We start from the raw sequence: 19,457 nt of genomic DNA on the forward strand, positions 1-19,457 counted from the left end.
TTTGGATAGCTTGTCAACCGCCTCTTTTCCTGTAAGCCCAGCATTTCCCGGAATCATTTACATGTTTGTACCAAACATGTACACTACCAGAAACATTTCTGGTTCTTTTGTACGGTCATTCCTGAAGTGTTTCTAGTGCCTCAAGCAGATTTGTCAGACATGTTTTTAACATAACCTTTAAATGTTTCTGTGTTGTCAGGGTTCTCACGTAAAAACTGTGAAAAAAAATTATCACTGAAGAATGTATAAGAACATACAAAAAAATATGATACCTCAAACTGAAAAGCCACGAATTTAGTGCGAAACATGTTTACATAGAAATATAGATACTATTCCAAGAACTATGGAATAAAACTTAAAAAAAGACTTTTTTTAAAATTGATATAAATTTAATATCCTGTATTTAAATATACTATATGAGTTTTGCTCAGTCAAACAAAAAAATTATTCTTAAATCATACGTCCTAATATCAAAGATGTTTCAAGTAAATAGACATCAGAAGTATACTGAAATGCACAGGAGGTTATAGGAATTCAAATTAATTGTCCAGTTGATCTTCTTCCAAAACAGATATGCTATCTAATAAATAAAAACGCGTAGAATTTATAATATACAAACAAAATTATCATTTTATTATCAATAAAAATGAAATGGAAGCACTCAAATGAAATCAGTCTTAAAAATACAGTTTTCTTATTGGTTAATTTATCCCTAATTCTTAAAATCGTGAAAAATATTATTTTTTAAATTTTTAGTCGTTTGAATATACATTTTTAAGGTAATATAAAAAATTCAAAATTTTTCGATAAGACAGATAATCTAAGACATATAAAATTTTTTTAGCGTTTATCTACTACTTAACTTATATTGCTAATAGGTACTACTGAAGATCTCCCTATACTCCACCAATTTGGGATATACTGTAAAATATATTATACGATTTTCATAAATATCATTAAATTTAATATAAAATACTCAGGTATTTAAGTATGTATTTGGATTAGTGGCTTTGGCTATTAATTTTTTTAGGTAACTTTGTTAATTAAAACCTTAAACCACAGCGATTTATAGTTCTCAAAAAAATATATCTTTCAAAGATAATAGAAGGATAATAGGAATAAGAGTAAATGTATTTATTTCTTTTAATATTTATTTATACAGAATATTTTTCTATAAATGACTCGTCAAATTATTTTTCCTTTTTATTTGTACTGAATTGCTAAACAAGAAAACTTAAATGATTTTTATTTATTTACAAATTTCTTTAGTGTATGTATTTATTATTTTTTAATATATTTTACAGCGGCCTAACAGCAGATTTGGTTGTCGACAATAAATTGTATTGTGGACCATGGCTGGCATCCCCATTCATTAAATGGCTGCAATGGAACCCCTTGTATATATAATATTATTCTAAATTTCCTCTAGACCGGTTCTGGGATTACCAAGAATGCTTTTGCAACAAAACTGTATTTTTTTTTTTGAAGCATGTAATATAGGCTTAATTTTGATTTGTTATAACTTGGTAACGTGATTTCTTGGAACATAAAGTCCTATCAAAGGTCAAGCCTTGTAAAGAATATTTTTATTAGTTTTTGGTTAGTTTAAATAGCAAATGTCAGAATGAGGTATGTTAATGAAGTATGAACTTAATAGCAAAAACAGTCGGCCCTACAAATCGTAATGTATATTTTTTTTATTTAAAGAAAATGCGTTCATATAAAGAAAAGAGATTCTTTCAAAACTTTCTCACCTCATCCGCCTGCACCATTTTTTTAATTAATAGTTAAAAAACTGTATTGCATTTAATATTTTAAAGCCTAAAGTCTGTCACATTTCTTCAAAGAGACTGCTTATAGGTTACTTTAGTTGTAAAGAAAATTTAGTTTAATTTATTTATTTATATCTTTAAAACATACAATAAAGTATACCAGTTTTGATAGAGCTTCCCAGGCAACTGAAGTTCTTAATAAAATGTTTCTGGATTCATCCTGTGTCAGGTATCGCAATTTAAATAGCATGCTCCAGATATTTTGGATAAGCCCAGAAGTATTTCAACAATAACTATATTATCTTATTTTCATTTTATAAGTAGAATTTTAAAAGAAATACCAAGAAACTAAAAATAATTTAAGTCTCTAACAAATATCGATTAACTAAAATAAAAAGCAATTTAGCCAGCTTTGAAATTGCATAAACTAATAGTCAAAAGGCTTTAAAATCATTTACACTCGACCCCCTTTTCTATTTAAATATTTTTATCAGCGATAGGATGAAGTGATAAATATGTCCTTGAGCGAATTTGGCTCGTAGTTTAAAATATATATGAAAATTTTAGGACGATTACTTGATTGATTCTTGTGGGACACTTGGTTTATATATACAATATTTATTTAAAGTATTTTATCTTACTTACAAGAACTGAGAGAATATTCTGCCAATTTAACTTATAATAGATTATAAAAAATTTTTGACTTCTATTAGTATGCTTTATGAACCCCAAGATACTGAATTGAATATGACTGTAATGCATTTATAGTATAGTTAATTTTACAACAAGGTTAATTTTAAATGCGTTCTTAGTAATATTTTTTTTTAATTTAGTTACGTGTAGGTATTATCGAAACCAAAGGACTGTTGTATTTTTTTTATTTAGGGATATTCTTGTAGGTAGATAATAACATAATCGGAAAAGCAGGAATGAATATAGATTGTGACAATTAAAGTAGCATAAGAACAAATAGTAAAATGTTGTATTTATTTATTTGAATATTTATTTATAGTTTTAGGGTTTTGGCATGCACATAAAGTGCTTTACTTCTATTACTAGTGCCACACATTCCTTTGTATCAATAATAAATATCGATACAGCTTAACCAGCTCTAGTCAGAATTTACTTTCCGCGATAGAGAGCGAAGCAATACGGGGATAGCTCAGGATCAGTTTTTAAGTAAAAAACCTAGTCATTTAAAGTAAAAAAAGTGTATAACCTTATATTGCTCGCTCCTTATCCTTAGAAAATTCTATAGGCTATATGTATTATTAAGGTATATAAGCACATCTTCATTCTGGCAGTTTTCTATTTGCACTAACGATTTTCACAGGCTTAAACTTTAACGCTAACGGCGCCAATAATAATCTCTCTCTATTATATTTTTTCTAACAAGATGTCCCGAATAGAAATGATAAACACATATGCAAAAAGAAAACTGTTGTTTAGAAGTTTTAGTAATTTTTAGTTATAAAGTTGTTGGTGCCTTTGGCCAAAAAAAAACATAAATATTGAAATATTAGTAATTAACGGACCAAATGACTTACATTATTTTTTTTTAAATATTTTATATGTTATGTTCTTCAAAAACATGGGCTTCTGTAATGTTAATAATTTGAACACAGCAACCAAACTATAATTATTAAATAATAATTTTATTGTATCTTACACGGGTATGTAATTGTTTTTTCCTTACTACTTTAAATATAATTTTTAAAATAGTTTTCTATATAATAAATAACTTGCGATTATGTAAACTATTGACACTATTATAAGAGTTTTACCTGCTCAATTTTTTAGTAGGCCCTGTCTATCTGAGAAAAACATTATCGTGCACTGCAATATTCCAAAACAATCAGAGTTGTTTAAAATTACATATAAGTTTTTTCAAGTATTAATACACTTTATCCTGTATAGGATCTCGAATTAAAGTATTTTTGAAAATTTTAATGTGCATAGATATATACCTAGCGAAATAAAAATTAATAATATTATTTTCTGAATGTTTTGCGTAGAAACTCGAAGTGAATCTGTAATTTAGAATAAATTTAATAATTATTATCTTTTTAAACTTTTTAAAATTTTGAAAGTTGCAACATAATTTTTACTACTGTATTTGCTAAATGAAACCAAGCAAATCTATGGTCAATTAGCTTAAAAGCTATTAATTAATATGTTTAAAACTTTGCTGTCATGCACATTATAACAACAAAATATTTTCAAATTTCTAAAAACATTTATAGTTTTTTATAATATAGCATACAGGATTTGCAATAGAAACAGGAAAATTAGACATTTTAGAAAACGACAAGTTTCATCATTGATTTAATAAAAGTATTTATTAAATAGTAAATGATTGTATAGTTGATAATTTGTATAAATACTTTTATTTTGGCGTCGAATAATATGTTAAAATTTACTTATACTTTATTTACTTTTTACTTACATTATTTCTATAGAAAAGTTAGGAACTTTCCTAGCCGTAGCCTTTAAGTTTAAATATGAGGGGAAAAAGTAGAAGAAAAAAAAGTTGTAGAATGAGAAATAGGAAGAAGATGTAGTGAAATTTCCTCTGTTCTGACAATAGTAGCCCAATTTTTTTACAGTGGCCAGTAAAAAGTTGGACTCACATAAAAAATATTGTATTATTAATATTAATGTAGCCTTCTTTATCCTGCACCACCAACTAAAAAAATATTTAAACAGATGTCATAATGTTTCTAATATAACAGCCATTATTAAATGTGTAGAGTTGGATGACAAAATATTAAGAAAAAATATTCTAATTTCAATTTAACAGTAGTTACATTTAATAGACTTAATTTCGATAATTATCTATGAATTTTCAAGAAAATATAAAAAGGGTTGTTTTTAAGAATATAGTAATATAAATTTAATCGCTTAAAACCGCTATAAGAAAATGTTTTGTTTTGGCTTAAAATAGGATGTTTTATCTATTTTGCATTTAAAACGGTCAAACTACGTTACATTAAATATATGCGCATTAGTAGCGGCTAAAATGTCAACAAAAGAATTATAAATAAGACGATCTAACAACGTCAAGAAAGTCAAATTCAAACCCAGTTTTTGATAAATTTTTATCTTAGCATAGAGGAACACTAAAATACTTACATTAATTATACAGGGTGTCCGAAAAGTCGACGATAATACTGAAGGGGCTGATGGAGCAACTTATGAGCACCCAGAAAAACATAAAATAACCTTAGTAAAAAATCTATGGTTTTCGAGATATTGGCACTTTAGTGGAAGTCACCAAAATCCTACTCTTGGATCAGATTTTCGATTGTCACGCCTTAAAAATAGATATTTTTTAGAATCTCTTTTTAGCTATGCAACACTGAATAGCCATTTTACCGATAAAAGACAAACATTAAACTAAACGGCAAAAAAATTTAATAAAAAATCTATTCTAAAATAATGTATTACTTATTGTTATTTTTTAACTTTGAATTTGACCGCTCATACTGGACCAAAAAAATTGTACGGCAACCTGGCTAATACCTTAAAAACTTTGCTCATTTAATCTACTTTTTAAAATGACCTATGTTTTTTTAACAGTTTACTATTATTGTGTTATAATAAAAAATAACCCTAATTCACCTTATGATATCATTGTAAAAAAATTAAACAAATTTTTAAGTTATGTTTAAAATATTTTTATTTTACTTAAAAATTAAAAAAATCAAGAGCGAAGGTAATTCTTATCACCATAGCAATAAACAACAAACATTTTTGGAATTTAGTTTGTTGACAGTATTCCGTGAACTAACTACTCTTTTGCTTGTATCCTAACGTTTCTGTTACCTTTTGCTTTGGATTTGTTTTTGAGTTCATTTTCCTGCGGACTGTGTTCTTTGAGCTGTTTGTTTTATTGGTTAATCATTTATTATGCCCTTGCCGTATGCCGCCCAAGAATATGCAAACATGCATCTCATTTATGGTGAATGCAGAGGAAATGCTCTAGCAGCATCTAATCTTTATCAAGAAAGATATCCAAATTTGGCCCGATATCCTGACTATCGTGTATTTATTAATGTTCACCGCTCATATTCCGAAGGCAGAATACCTCATGCTCCTGTTCGAGAGGGAAGACCTCGTATTGATTATGTTGATCAAGTTTTAGAAGAAATTGAAAATGATCCGATTACTTCGGCACGAGCAATCGAAAGAAGAACAGAGATACCGAAATTGGTAGTAAACGACATCACTAGGCGATTTCAATATTACCCTTATCACGTTCAACGAGTGCAAAGCCACTGCCTCAAGACTACGAACCACGCCTACAATTTTGCCGCAGAATGTTGCAAAAAAATCAAGAGGATCCGAATTTTTTAAATAATATACTGTGGTCGGATGAGAGTACATTTAAAAACGGATGGCTTTATGAACATGCACAATTTGTACACTTATGCATTGGAAAATCCCCACTCTATTCGAGAAGAAAGGTCACAGTACCGATTTAAAGTAAACTTGTGGACCGGTATCTTGAACGGACGTGTAATTGGCCCATTCGAATTACCAGAAAATTTGAACTGGCAGGCTTATTTAGATTTTTGTCGAAACAATCTACCAATCCTTTTAGAAGATGTTCCTTTGGCCAGTCGCCGAATAATGTGGTTTCAAAATGATGGTTGCCCGGCACATTATGCCCATGAAGTTCGTCGGTATTTAAACCAAACATACCCCAACAGATGGATCGACCGACTTGGTCCAATTTTATGGCCTCCCAGGTCTCCAGACCTAAACCCCCTCGATTTTTTTTACTGGGGTTGCATAAAAGAAAAGGTTTATGCAAGACCAATAAATAATATTGCTGAATTACGGCAGCGAATAAATGATGCAGCCCAAGATCTTAACGCTGCCAGGAATGCAAGATGGATCAATAGGTCATTTATTAAAAGATGCCACGCCTGTATTCGCGTTGGTGGTTGACAGTTCGAACATATTATTTGAATTTTAATTTTTTTTAAGTTAAATAAAAATATTTTTTGAACATAACATAATTATAAATTTGTTTTATTTTTTTTCATAAGGTAGATTAGGTTTATTTTTCACTCCATCACAATAACAGTAAAGCTTTTTTTAAAACATATTGGTTAATTTTAAAATTAAATTAAATGAGCAAACTTATTAAGGTATTAGCCGGGTTGCCGTACAATTTTTCGGTCCAGTATGAGCGGTCCAATTCAATTTCAAAGTTTAAAAAATAAAAATAAGTAATACTTTATTTTAGAATAGATTTCTTATTAAATTTTTTGGCCGTTTAGTTTAATGTTTGTCTTTGATCAGTAAAATGGCTATTCAGTGTTGCCAATATCTCGAAAACCATCGATTTTTTACTAAGGTCATTTTATGTTTTTTTGGGTGCTTATGAGTTGCTCCATCAGCCCCTTCAGTATTATCGTTGACTTTCCGGACACTCTGTATAAATAATTTAGTTCTAAGCAAATTAAGCAGTTAAACATTATATAATATATATTTCCTTGATAATTTTTATGAAATGTTAATTAGCGAATCGAACCTAAATTCTGTACCTATTTCAAATAAATATTTGATATTGTATCTTTGCATATAGCCTTTCAAAAATGCAAAAATATAGAGATTCAGGATCGATCCGTAATGTTAAAAAAAAAAACTTTATATGTATGAGTCCAATTTTTTTATGGTTACTGTTTAACATGTATGTGCCTACATGTAGTTGAGAATTATTTTACCTTGTTGTCTATACATATAAATTAATGTTTCTTACCTTATCTGAACAGGGTGCCAATAGGTAGTTTCTTTGTTATATTATGTGTACAACTTGCATCTTATAAAATAAAATATAAGTGTTTTTATAGACGGACTTTTTGATACTACATTTACTATATTATATTTTCAGCAGTATCTAAAAGACAGAACAGGGTATAATTAAATATGTTTAATTGACGCCCATTTTCTACGTATTTGTACTTCTACCGATTTAGACCTTGTCGTTATCCATAGCTTCTAATATTCCATACTTTAAGATACCACGAATCGTATTCAGGGCTTTTATGGAAATATTATAATAGGATGCACATTTCGGATAATTTAAACAAGTGTGTTAATTATTGTTTAATAACATCAGCCTAGCGCTTTGTTTAACAATGTTAGGCAACTTTTTCAAGAGAAAAAGAAAAAAATTGCTGGTTCATGTTATAAAGATTTAAATTATTATGTTTGACGTAAGCCTTTAAAAAGGAATTTAAACGCCATGGTTATCATTGAATAATTTATTCCAAATTCTAGCTATAAGGATATACCAGAAAACAAAATGATAATATCTAAACCATAAAGAACTGAACCTCAGAAAATCATTTGAAGTTTCCATGAGTGGTTATATCGACATAATATGATAAATAAACACCAAATAATCCTAAATTCACCGTTGGTTTAAGTTGTATAAAGAGACGATCTAAATCATCTTTTGAAAAACAGATTACCACGCGCGGCCGAGAACGTCCCCTATCCTGACATCAAAACTTACTTGAGCCGTTCGGCTGCTGAAATAATGCATGGAAACCACAGAACTCGCGTTTGTGTTAGTCGTTTTTTAATAATTGAAGGGTATGGTATTCTTATTTTTCTGGTGATTTATTTGATTTAGATTGTGTTGATTTTTAATACTATCAAGACTGATCAGGGCTATGTGAACGCGCAATCATATAAAATGAAAAATGGTATGAGATAGATCAAGTTGTTTTATATGAAATGTAAAAAAGTAATAATATACAGGGTACTTTAACCGAAAATGCTATAACTGTTAAAATATATTTGTTGTATGTCCCCCAATTACACTGCCAAGTTGCCAATTCTTTGTATTAAAAGTTTTCCTATAATCCATAGATAATACTTCCCCAGGAAGTCCCTGTATAATTTTTTAATTATTTAAAAAATTTAATTTCGTTCTATTATCTTGCTTTTTTACTTATTATAATTTTAAAGTTTTGTAATCCACTCTAATGATCAAATATTATATAATATATATTATATCATATAATATTTAAATTTGTTGTATAACAATAATTAATACAATAAGGTTAAATTATCTTGTAAAAAAATTTAATACTTTCGAAATGTGATTTATTTTATTAATGATTTTTAGTCAGTTTTTTGACCTTTTGATTTTATTGAATTAAATTGTATAAAGAAATGCACATTAAAATACCTACGTTTGCAGTCTTTTATCCGCGTCATTAAAAAAAGAGGTTAATAAAAAACGTGCTTGCCTATTAAATATCTAATTAAGAATCTCTTTTTTTACTTGTCTTTAAAAACTTCTTCGGTTCTCATTAAGCTTTTTCAAACCATTTTTTTTTTGGGATCCTTCGGAACTTAAATAAACGTTTTAGCTATCGTCCTTATAGACGTACTGTTAGATTGAGGTGCTATACACTAATAATGCTTAGATGACACTCTTTTTGTCTAATGGCTCATCCATCGGAAAGTTTGAACAATATATATTTTAAATATTTAAAACATGTAAATTGTGGTAAAAACTTAATGCCCGCAGCATATGTTTCAGTTAACTAACAAGTGACGTCACCCCTTATCTACGGACGCCGTTTGAAGTCTAATTTTATGAATTAAAACTTTATTGTATTATTTTTTATTGCATGAAAATAGATACTTATAATAAAAAATAGTACTTTTCTTAGGATTCTATTAATGATGAAATACAAAAAATCAATTTTTTGCATTGTTGGTTGGTTATAGCAATGTGAATTTTGTGATAAATATTAAATTCATCATTTTGCTAAAAAAGTTTTAATCGAGAGCTACCGTTTTTGCGAATAATAAAACATAAAAATATTTTGATTTACTTAACTTCCTATAAATTATTTATATCAAAATTGGATTTCATATAAAAAAATACTTTTTAAATTAAATTTAGAACACATACAAAATAGTTTCCAAGTAGTATATAGGTTCCTAAAAATTTAACTTAATTGACATAGGGTAGGATTTTGTGTATCGCAAATAGCTTCTTGTGGCGAGCATGAATGATCCACAACTAAACCTCAATATGTAAAATCCAATTCTTTATTGGTTATGATTGAATGTTCTGGAACTGATACACAAGTTTAATTATAGTAGAAGAACGTATCAGTAGTATGAAGTGAAGTGAAACGCAATAAATATACTGAATATCCTCTTTAGAAAAAATAAGTACATGTTGTTTTTACTTTTTAAGGGCATTTTCCGGTCATAATGTCCAAATCCCCAACATATTTTTTTAAGCTAGAATTTTAATATAAAAATTAGCTTAAATATATAAGAGCAAACAAATAAAAGACTAAACATGGCCAAGGCATTAAAAATTAAATGATGAGTATCATACCAATGACAATCACTTTTCTATGGACTAGTATATAATATACTAAATATCCGCTATATATTTAAAATAGTTGCTCTAAAGATTAACATTTTTTGGAGAGTAAATTTTTTTTTAATAGAAAATATTATAGATCCAACTAGTTTACAGCAGGAAAAAGTTTAAATATCCAAATGATATAAATTTGTATGCTAATGCCATTTGACGGTTTTTTGCTTTAAGGAGCTTTTAGATTTCTTTGTTGGAATACAGCTAAACAATAAATCAACCCTAAAAAGGAAATATGAGGTATTTTCAATTTAAAAAAATAAACAATGTAACTATTATAATAGTTCAAAGCTAGGGTCAAGATTTGTAATCATTTCTCAAGCATGTGACAAGTTGCAGTAGCTGAAAGTTATTTCTTCATTTTCATCTGTTTTAAAGAAAGTTCACACTTCAGTAAATTTTGTTATTCAGTTGTATTTGTTTAATACAGTGCAAAATTACAACTTGACGCAGAGTACAGGGCACATGGTCTTTAAACCGAAAACAAATAGCGTGTATAAATGATAAATAAAAGAGGACTAAGGACCACTGAAGCATAATATATTTCACAATAGAGGATAGTATATAGTCTTTACTTCATTACATGTCTTCAATTCTGTAGTTTTCAAAACGCCTTAAAATTCCCTAAAAACCAATAATTACTTTACATTAATGATTGACGGTTTATATCAGCAACATTTAAAAAGACCATGGTCTGTAACTGGTATATAAGAATATTTTTCTCCTATATCCATATCAGTCCTTCTTCAAAAACATCAGGGCTAGTACCATTATTTATTGATTTAATATAATAAATTTAAATTTGGATATTTTTTTAAATATTTTAAGACCGTGATTTTAATACCTTAATAGTTTTATCGCTTATAAGCTAATAACCGCTAAACTGCATTGACCAAAGTCTGCTCAATAAGGATGCAGTAATGGAGATGTTTTTATTTTCGGTTCTTACATGCGAAGCAAATAAGAATTAAGTCGATGCAACTTTTGTCGATGATATTTTCTAATTCACCACCATACGCAGAATTCAAAAAAGCTTATTCTCAATGAATAATAATTCTATTTAATTTGACGAGGTCTTCTCTCCCAGATACTTGCAAGTTTTTGCTCCGTATGTACCTTTATCTTTTAGTTACTTTTTTTAAGAAGGTGTCCATTGCCAAAAAGCAAAACTAAAACTTTTGAAGAATCGCCCTGTACTGGATGTCCCAAATTTGAGAACGATCATTCTAATTTACCATAAAAGATACAAGGTCGGTTAAAACAAAGGCTTGAAAAATGTGTTAATGGTATATTTTGTTTCTTAAAAAAGTAGCAACGGTTTGCAAAAACTGCATATCGCTTAATTTGAAAATAACTAGATGTTTCGCAATTACAACGAAATTCGGACACCCCGTACACTGTTTATGCTGTTAAGTCCTTCACTGAAAATAACTTTTGTATGTAATTTCTGTACCATTTATACGCGGTATATAAGTTGTAACAGATTAAGGTTGTCTAAGAAAAATATTGGCAATAACAGTTAATAAGATTTAGAATATAATTGGAAATTAAGTAAAAATAAACCTCACATCACTAGTATTTCATATTTAATTAGTCCATATCATCAAACATAGCTTTTAAAATCTAGATCCTGTTATTTCTTGAATTCTTTTCTTTATTAACTACAGACTAAAATATTATTACAATTACATTTTATATGGTATATTCTAAGTAAAAAATCAGCCACGATCTTTCATATATATAAGAATAAAAATAAATGATCCCAATAAACAGGGTATTCTTGCAATTGCAAGGTAGCTAATACATTGTTTAATAAAAATTTATTAGAAACATTCACTTCTTAGAATAAATTTTATATTAACATCTAAAAACCCTAATAATAAATATATTTATTATCTTTAGATCTTATAATTGAAAGCAAACTATAAGCACCTACAGGGCGATAAAAGCTTGGCCTACTAAACTTTTATAGTTAACCTAAAGTGATTCTTTTTCATGGTGAACTTTACTTAACAACGAATTAAAGAAATGTAAATTTATGGGAGTGGCTGAAACCAAAAGTCCCAAAATGTAGGTTTGAATTATGTTATTATATTGTTTACTTTCAATAATTAAAAAAGAAAATTCTAAACTATTATTTTCCTCTGCAGTATAAGTTGTATTTATACATATGAAGGACAATGTTATAGCCTAAATTTGTAAAATATTTTACTATTTTAGGTTAAGTATTTGTTAATGTAGAGACATCAAGCACATTTCAAATCATCACTTATCGCTATCCGTAGAACCATGTGCGCTTTACACCGCGTAGAAATTAGTTTTATATTACGTAAAATATATCTTTATGAAACACTTAATATATCGTAAGTCCATAAAATTTTACGACACTCAGACAAAAAAACCGAAGTTCGTTTACGAATTAAGGCCCTCGCAGAGTCGCCGTACTGTAGGCTGCAACCATCAGTCCATAATTTGGTAACCAGTATTTTAACACATTAACGGCGATTTGATTCATAGTATCGACTGGTTAATGACGTTGATCTAACCTTTTCTTCCTTTCTTAGTAGTTCATATGTGTTTTATTCATAATCGTTTTTTTTGTGTTTTTATGGTCAGTGAAGTATCAGTAAAAGCCGCACTTAAAGTAGTGATAAAATTTAGTATTTTTTTTTAATATTAATCGCTAAGAAAAGAAATGGAGCAAATAAATATAATTGGAAATGTTCAATCTTATAGAGGATTTTTGTAAGGATAATATAAAAATCCTTGAATTTCAGCCTATGCAACGACCAATAGAATTATCCATATCAACCGTGTTTTCTCTTAAATTTTATATTATATGATTGGTGCAGTGGTCTGTTTATTATAATAGTCAAAACTTTAAAAAAACTCGTAGAAGTCAAATAGTAGAGGAAAAACCTATGGCATTAGTCAACTCCTAGACATTTGAGCAAATTATTAATATCTTTATTTAATACCGATGGTTTTACTATAAGCGGCCATTCTCTTAACTAAAAAATAAATAAATGCACTTAACATTCTAAATTTTTAATATTTTCTGTTAAAGAGATGGGACACCTCCCTAAAGCTAAAATTTACGCACCTTCCTTTTTTTGATCATTCGACGATATTATAAGAAAATATAAAATCAAATGGATTCGCTGGTTAATACAATGGCTGGCTATTAACAATATAGAAAAATTCAGTGCTAAGAACCCAACTTAACCCAAATTGATTGAAGAAAATAAAACTGTCCGTACAAAGTTATTTGTCTGAAAAACTTTTTCTATAGAAATAATTAAAACTAGAAACTTCAAAGTTTTTGGATATATCTGAAGAAGCAAGATAGCACACAAGAAAGTAATAAACGTAAATTGCCTCTTTAGAGGTTCTTTGGTTAACACGCCTTAATGAAAAGTCAGTACAACTGGACGCGGGGTAGCTGCTCACCAAATCGCCGTTACATTTCCATCAAATAAATCACCTATTCTTAATATTTGGCTAAAAATACCCGAATCAATAAGTCTGGCTGCAAGAAGTAGAAACAAGCCATTTTTTGGCGTCCTGAATAACTTTTACGTGTCTTACGACATGCGGTTAACCCACTCTAATTATTTTATCGGTATTGCTTTACGGTAAGTCTCGGCAGGGCCTTAAATATTTTATGACTAGCCCAGTCTCGGCAGGGCCTTAAATATTTTATCATTAGCCTTTACTACATTTTGAATTTTTTATTGGCCTACTCCAATTTATACATATGTTTATATTTCTCACTGGTATGCGACATACGTTGCGCTATATCTGAGAGAACCTTTACTTTTCTTGGAATAGATGTGATCTTATTACACAAAATCAATTTATTGCGCATGTTCGTCAATTGTCAAGTTGTACATTGTATTCAGGTACTGCATTATCTTGGCTTTTATGTTATTATAAATAAGAATTCCATAATTCGTAAAAACTGCAAAAAAAAACTTATGACCATTATTAACAAGTTAAGACCAAAAAGAAAATAAATAAATATTGATCAAATACAGAGTATAATATATGCCTGCCTGTTTGATCTTTCTATTAGTCATGGATCTTCTTTGCTACCTATCAGATTAGGTACATGTGTGCAATCTTTAATGATGTTGCAATGCAATGCAATTTTATAGACGTAACGTAGTACCAAATGATACCATCACGAAACGCCATTTTATGGGATAATAGCCAAAGTGGGAAAAAACGACTGCTATAGAAAACCAAATAAATAGCTAAGGGTGCCAAGGCATACATTATTAAGAACATCATGGGCTGAAATCCTGTATAACATTAGATACTATTTTTTTAATTTCAAACTATAATCTCTAATTTAAAAAAATCAAAATCGATATTGACATTTTATTTATGAAATTCTTAAAAAATTTAACGGTACGGCTCTATAATTCTACTAATAGTCCTAATTCTTAAATCTTATTCCATATACTAGTCTACGTATTTGCCCAAACATTAAAAAAAATCATATTTACCGCAGAAAATTTACAGACTGCTTTGTAAAAAAGATATATATCATTAAACAAAATTCTACTAACAAAAACGTAGTATAATCTTGTAGTGAAGTTATAAGAGAAGGTTAATAAAAAAAATCCTAAATCCTGAAGTCTCCACCACTCATAATTTTATTGAGAGACATGAATATTTTTAAATTCAGGCATTCAAAGTGTCAGTTTATAAATGTAATCGCTCAACTAGAAGAAGGAATGTCGAACGAACCAAATTAATCAGCGTTGGGTTCAAGAGCAATGTTCATCGAAATTAAAAATAAAAATTGATGCATTAGAATTATAAGTATTAAGTAGATAGTAAAAAATGGTGAGGAGAAAAGTGTCAAATGTAAAAAACAAGGAATTAAAAACCTAGTGAATTGACATGATTCTTATATAGGTATGCATATTTCATTCAAAAACTAACAAAAAAACTGAAAACATAAAGGAGCCTTCTGGTAGCAAGCCAAGATTTTTAACCAAAAATAAGATCAGTATTTAATTGTTCCTGGCTTTGTTATATATTATAGAAAGTACACCTATATACTTTCGAGTAATTAGGGCTGTTAAAAATTATATTTGTTCTTAAACTCTGTGTTTAAATAGAATACTTGTATTTAATATTAGCTTGTGAATATTTTATTTGTATGCTTAAAATATATAATATTCTTTTCTCACAGAGTAAATAATTTTCTTATGTGTAAGTGTAAATTACCGGAATATAACATTTAAATATGTAATATACTATCATTTAAAATATAAATGTACAAGTAAAATTCGTCATTTAAGCTACGTTAAAAACTACTTAAACCCCATTTAAAAAGAGCATATATAACCCCAAACATAAAACAGATGTCAGATGCCTAAATGACGTTTTTCACTTTAAGATTACGGCATATACATAGATAAGGTATATTTAAGGAATGGTTCAACATTTTTAATATACATGTAGATATATAAACTAACAAAGAATTCACAAAAGGAAGTTGATTCAACGGCAATAATTCTAAGCCTACTAAAAAAGTAAAAGGGTAATTATCATTCCCTTATTATAATTTTTCCATTACTTGAAAGAAAGCCAAAAATGATCGTGTCATAAAAAATTTGATAAAATAATTTTTATCTTAGCTGATAAAAAAAATTTTTTTAATTGGTATTTCTTTCGTTTGATAAATTAATAAAAAAAACTATATTGTTTTTGTTTTTACTGTGATTTCTTTTAAGCTTAGATTAAGTATAAGTATAAATTCATGTGAAAAAAAGTATTTAAACACTAAATGTACATAAGAATATAAGAACAGAACCTTCTTTTAGAAAGGCTAAATTGGCTTGAATGTGGTATGTATGAGTGAGAGAGAATATGCGAATAAATCTTTTTATTTAATGTTGTTATTAATTTTATATATATAAACCTTAATATATATATCTTTTCCATACTATAGTTCCTTTCACAGTTCTTTGGATATGATCTGGCTGTGAGCTAGAAGGATCTGTGAAGAACTATACCACATTTCTTCCCTTACCTACCAGCTTTTAACCAATGATTGTCAACATTGGTCTAAATTTTTTTTATTATGAAAAACTGTTAAATAGCCTAGAATATTAATTTAATTATATTGCCGAAAATATGGACGGTGGTAAACTGGTGCCGATAAGAATTAAATTAACTTTATTTAAAAGTAAAATAGCAAGCTTCATATAAAATAAAACTTTTTTTCTAATATTTTTTTTACATTTTCAATTACATAAATTAATTGATGACGAAACTTTAAAGCCACCCTATTGACGAAATGTGTTTTTCGTTCTCCATATCTTATAATATATACTGGTATTTCTATATTCATATGTTATATGCTGTTAGCAAATCTGTTTGAGCCAATTTACCGCCTCCATAAAATATATTTCAAAATGTGATAAACCACAAAAGTTGTATCTACTTGCAAGCAGACTATATTAGATATTACTCTCATATTTACATCTAGTCAAACACCCACTCTGATAGCACTATTACACAATAATTATAGTATTACACTAATAATCGATACACTATTGTAAGGCATTTAAATAAATATGAAATAAATACTAAAACTGTAGTTTTTAATTTAACCCTTATTTAGGTCGATTATTACAGCAGACTCTTTAAAATGACAAGTTTAATATAGAGTATATATGAAATCCCATACCAAGTTCAAGATGGTCATATTACGTGGTATGTCCAATTAATCATACGTCAAGTTACAGACGACACCGTTGAAGATATCAATTATATTAAAGAATTTCAATCAGCCTAAATGATATATTGATTTTGTATTTTTGTTGATTAAATTTTAAAAAAGTTAATGCTTTTAAACGGTATATTAACAGGTAATGAAATTAACCATCTTTGATCATTCGATCTTTTTTACTAGTTTGAGAATTACAAGCACCGTGTCTAATTAACAAGTTGTATCTTATCACTATAAAATTCATTAGTATAGACATAGATTTGATTTACACATTGCTATATTCACGTAGTATTCAGTATTATAGTCGGATCAATATAACAGGTTTCGATCCTTATAGGTTATTGGTATCGGATTTTGGATATTGGGGTTAAGATATTATATTATTTTATAAAAGTTTTTACCTTTTATAAAATTGTATGACCAGCATCTTTGGGATAATGGATGAATTTTTCGAGCTAAGATATATTAGGTTTAAAGTTATTAGTTAGGTCAAAGAGCCCTCTACAGAGACCCAATTTTTTAATAATAATGCTACTTAGGTTTCATTTTGGTGATTTTTTTTCTAGGTGAACAACGCCTTCTCCTCCTGACTGAGCGATGTACATCTTTTCAACCGCGGAGTTTGGGTGAAACATTTTATATTTTGTGAACGTTGTACGAATCTTACGATCAAGCGCTTGCAGTTCTGTCTTGGCCATGATTTTGTTTTTAGAATTTAACTTGGTTTTTAGCACGGTTTTAGTTCAGCGCATGAACAATTTTTTCCTTATTCCACCTTCCCTCCCGAAATCCAAGATACTTTTAAGTGTTTTCTGGTTGCCTTGTGGGTATTATTATTATTTGGTCTATCTGCCTAAATAACTTTGCCTTTCTCTGTGTGAACCACTTCACATTTGTCTATTGGGTTTGACCAAGTTACCTACGCAATTGCTCGGGAGTTTTAGCGTATAGTTTTAGAGGTTATTATCCGTATAAACTAAGTGAATGAGCTTTATTTGATCGTCCGATGCGTATGCGTGGGAACGCATACGCATCTGATTCTTCTGATCTGATCATCTGATACTTCTGATTGAATCAAACTGTCGCCCTAAAAGATGCCCCTCATAATTTTTATTTCTTGGGTTTTGTAGTTACTTGTTAAAAATGTGGTTGTCCAAGACTGCATAAATACTTTGAGAAGGTTGTTTTTTTACACCTATTCTGTTCCCCAGATAGGATTTCATAGTTTTTAAGGTGTTGGCCGATCTTTGTTGTCAAAATCCAGGCTAGAAATTTATTTGTTTTTGAAGGTGGTAGACAATGGTACAGTGAAAACATCTTGTCGGACTTGCATTGTCTTGTTTATTTATTGTAACACGACGTTTCGGTTGGTAAGTATCTCCAACCGTTACAAAATAATATAAATATAAAAAACTGACGTGTCAGTTTACCCTTGATAACGGTTGGAGATACTTACCAACCGAAACGTCGTGTTACAATAAATAAATAAGACAATGCAAGTCCGACAAGATGTTTTCACAGAAATTTATTTGACGGTAGTTCTTAGCTTCTTTCAGTTCTAGTGATTATACGTGAAATTTCCACAGTCCGATAAGGTGGAGCAGGGGTGAGGTCATTTATTTTTAAGTTTAGTTGGTTAGCTAGGACATCATAAGCAGAAGTTTTCACTTTCCAACAATAATTGTGTATCCAATTTTTAAGTTTGCGGACTGGACTGTCTCTGCAATGTCTCGAGCCCATTTGATATATTCCCTCGGCCATGGCTTACTGTTCGTTTAATCAGAATGAATTGGCATTGTGACTCATTCATGTGGATCAAATTTTTGGACCAGAATGCTGTAATTTGATCCTCAGTTGCTGTTTCTATTTGCATTTGCTCCGTTTATTAGAGCTGCCGATAAAATGGCTTTTGATTGCCAGAAAATAAAAGGTTTAGTTGGTATTTGTTATCTCGTGTGTGATATCGATGGATGCGGGTTCCTAAGGCCTTGTAAGGCCTAATCTTTTCTTTTAGTTGATGTAAATGGACAGCAAGATTTTTACGCTGGCGAGGATCCATACTCTTCAGCTTAACCCCTTTCGAGATCTGTTTCACCTTTCGCTTAGGCCTGTTGATCGGTTTTTCTGAGTGAAGGAATGCATGAATGATGGAATCTCGTCCCTGATTCTGTTTATTTTATCCTTCAGCCTTTTCTGCCATGCTGGGATTTGAGGTGTTTTTGCCCTTGGCTTATCAAATTTATACCTTTCCTACGTTCAGTGATTTTCCGAAAGAGCGCTGGCAGCGTAGTAAATAATATGGCTGGTTTCTAGAAGATTTTTACTAGGATGAAGCACGTTAGTGGAATAAATTTACCTTTCATATGGTGTCTTTTATCTCGGTGTTAAGGGTAATTTTGGATAGTGCAGGACGGTTTTGTAGTGGCAAGCCTCTGAATTTGGTTTCTTGTTTAGTTAGAAGTTCTTGTATATGATTTAATTCATCATCTGATTCTTGTATCGGGGTTAC

The 19,457-nt window shown here is 29.3% G+C and overlaps 1 protein-coding gene across 4 annotated transcripts in view; it reads left to right on the forward strand.

The window, feature by feature from the left end:
- Positions 1-16,811, forward strand: part of LOC126748416 (regulator of G-protein signaling 17) — a 65,102-nt gene extending 48,291 nt beyond the window's left edge. For all 4 annotated transcript variants that reach the window (XM_050457651.1, XM_050457652.1, XM_050457653.1 and 1 more), the window contains exon 8: positions 1,305-16,811. The gene's annotated coding sequence lies outside the window, so the exon portion shown is untranslated. The remainder of the gene's footprint in view (positions 1-1,304) is intronic.
- Positions 16,812-19,457: the final 2,646 nt, after the last annotated feature.

Source organism: Anthonomus grandis, chromosome 22 (assembly GCF_022605725.1).
Source record: "Anthonomus grandis grandis chromosome 22, icAntGran1.3, whole genome shotgun sequence".
NCBI classification, from domain to species: Eukaryota; Metazoa; Arthropoda; class Insecta; order Coleoptera; family Curculionidae; genus Anthonomus; species Anthonomus grandis.